The sequence below is a fragment of the Pinus tabuliformis genome, chromosome 5_1 (genome assembly GCF_031772625.1).
Source record: "Pinus tabuliformis cultivar Carrire ecotype Pingquan chromosome 5_1, CPIR1, whole genome shotgun sequence".
NCBI lineage: Eukaryota > Viridiplantae > Streptophyta > Pinopsida > Pinales > Pinaceae > Pinus > Pinus tabuliformis.
Genome location: NC_142305.1, coordinates 941,446,886 through 941,450,353, shown reverse-complemented (window position 1 = coordinate 941,450,353; position 3,468 = coordinate 941,446,886).

Sequence of the window (3,468 nt, the reverse complement as noted above, 5' to 3'; positions counted from 1 at the left end):
CCATATTGGGGCATGTGGTGGAAATATTTTTGGTTATGTCACCGACCATAATATTTTGCGTGCTTATGACTTTTGGTCAACTATGTTTCGCGATTGTATCATTGCAATCCAAAAGTGTCACACTTGCTAGATCTATGATCATAAAACCCCTGCTCCACCTTCTCCTCTGCATTGTGTTATTGTTGCTGGAACTTTTGAGAAATGGGGCATTGAATTTATGACATGTAGCCCTCACTCGGTTGAGGGGCATGGAAACATCATTGTGGTGGTAGATTATTTTACCAAATGGGTTGAGGCGATGCCTACATATAATAACACTAGCGAAATAATTTCCCTTTTTCCTTTTAATCATGTCATTTCTAGGTTTGGTGTACCACAATCCATTGTTACAGACCGTGGGAAACATTTCCGGACTCACATGATGTCTGAGCTTACTGCCAAGTTAGGCCTTCAACATGACAACTCAACTCCCTATTACCCATAGAAAAATGGGAAAGTAGAAGCTATTAACAAAGTTTTGAAAACAATGCTACAACACATTATAGGGATCCACAAATTGGGTTGGAAACTCACCCTTAATGAAACTTTGTGGGCATATCAAACCTCTGTCTAGACTACCAATATATTTACACCTTTTCAATTGGTGTATGGTATAGAGGCAATCCTTCCCATCAAATGCAATATTCCATATTTGAAGTTTGTCATTGAACTCCTTCCCATGACTTCTAGAAAAGAAGAGCGTCACTTGCATCTAGCATATTTAGATGAAACCCGATGCGATGCTGCAATGGAAAATAAGGCCCATAAGCAACACATCAAATCACAATATGACAAGAGTGTTTAACCTCATGCCTTCTCAGAATATGATCTAGTCCTTCTATACGATCAAGAACCTGATAAGTTAGGGGTTGGGAAGTTTGAAATAACATAGTTAGGGTCGTACATAGTTAAATGTGTTCTTGCAAAAGGGGCTTATGAGCTCATTGATGTTGATGGAATACCATTGGTGCAACCCAAAAATCGGTTGTACCTCAAAAATTACTATGCTTCGATCATCTTTGTGTAGTCACGGTGTACATATTGTATAGGTGTGTTTGTGTGTTTTCAGTACATTTTCTTTGAAGTTTCCTATTGTCTCTATTAATCTTAGATTAAATTTGATTTGAAAATGTCGAAATCTCTTCAACCATATGTTGGTTATGCTGATGGAAATATCCGTAGTACTCAATATTTCCTCCACAATGTGGGCTATTTATTCTTCGAATGGTGAGTTAGTGAGCCTATGAGGGATTTGTATCGGCTGCTTTACCAATAACATCACTAAATGTAGTGTAGTGATCAAACCTTTGTTTGACACTATTTCATGTGGCATTCGCCATTTGATTGTTATAGTTGATTCACAACTCATAGTACTACATCTGAATAACGTTTACACAGTCTGAAGTCCAACTATGCTTCAAATGTTTCTAAGGGTTTTCCTTCTAGAAAGACAATTTGATTACATTTAATATCAACACATTCCTCGAAGTCTATATACATTAACTAATGCATTGGCGAATTATGTTTTAGATAGACATTTGCAGAATATGTAAACATTTCAATTCACATCACACATTGAACAAGAATAGAGTAAATAGGAAACATCGATTGATAGTTGTATATATATATATATATATATATATATATTTTGGTTTAAAAAAAATGTGTCTGAGACACATATGGCCACATGACCTATACTATGAAAATACATGTACTCAAAATATAGATCTATGGCCTCCTAGTCGACTAGTCCTGGTGGTGATCATGGTAACAAACAACTGCACAGTCAACTTTGCACAACAACTGACTAATGCGGTCTCGCACCACAATGGTGTAATGTTGTAGTTTGATAGGTATATGATTGAGCCTAGTCTCTGGTATGCTATGGGACAATCCCTCAATGTGACACTTGAACTCTGCAAGATTCTTAGCTACGTTGGGATTTCTGCATCTCCTCCTTTTCTAGTGTAGCTATCTGTGCTCCATTCTATGCAAGTATTGGTTCTCCACATCGTTGAATATAGGATGAGCCCAATGGTCGAACAAGTGTGGAATAGGTCTAACATTTGCCTGTGAAATCAATAGTTAGTCTTGGATACATGAAAATAACAAAAAAATGTAAAACCCAAAAATAAAAAACATTCAAAATGATTTTATTTTACCTATGTCACCCCATTTCCCGCCTTTAGGTAGCACAATCTCTAGGGCTCCTCGAAAATCCACTCTGGCATATGGATAGTAATCAATCATGATGAACTGCATCCACATCCATCAGAAGGAAATAGGAGTGAAACTCATGGAAGAAGGACTTGCATGTTGAGACATGAGATCTACCCATCATCTCATCTGTGGAACCTTGGGATCTGGAAGCTCAAGTTTAATATGCTAAGGATGAAGTAATGGAATCCTCTCTAAGGAAAATGATATCAATATGGAATCGTATCCAAAATTATTCAATGGCCAATCCTTTTCTTTATTAAGTTTTTCTTTCAAGTTTGCTAACACCGATTCATTCTATGTATTTTAATGTGTATTGCATTTGGGTCATGTTAGTCAAATGCAGAGTAACATTGCCAACAAATCTAGCTATGATAAGGAGAAATGTCTTGAGAATCATTTGGACCACATCCTTAATCTTGATTTTTCCAAATTTTTTTGGCTTGGAATGAGGCCTACAATGTGTAGCAACATAATATTTGATAGTCTCACCACCTCTTCTCAAGCCAAATAAAAATATAGGAGCTCCCCTCCTCAAAAAACCTATCAAAAAATAAATATCCTTCACCTCTATACTAAGGGCATGTGAACCAAGCCTAAAACATTGTGCATGTTTGTCCCATGCCCTGACTAGATATTCCAATAATTCCAGCTAAGATCTCAGTCCAGGAATCCAAAAGAACTTGAGAAGTCCACAATTTCTTAAAGCTAACATTATTGTTGGATCATTGGTAGCATCCATTTCATGTGACTCAATTTATCTTTTTCACCAAATCACATCCATTTTTCCTTTGGTAGATATCTACAATACAATGAGAAAAACATTTCAAACAAATACCATGCAAAAAGTTGTGAGAAATTTAAGTACAAATCATAAAATTTGAAATGCACCCAACGAACCCTCACTTAAGGGGACAGAGCATTGCAACACTCCTTCTCTTCCTTGGGAGGTGCACTAAAGCACTCTTTCGAGTGTCAATTAATTTGACCTAGCACACCTTTCGATGTAGATAAGGTGTGATGGAGATAGGGCGCAAAATTAAATCTTAAATGCACTAGAAACATTTTTTTTGAAGAAAGAGAAATGTAAGATATCCTACCTAGAATTGATAGCACTCAAAATGGTCCACCAGATTGGCCACAATAAACTACTGAAGTTTGGGGGGAAAAGGCACTCAGAGCTCACTCTCAAAGAGATAAAATGAAAATGGT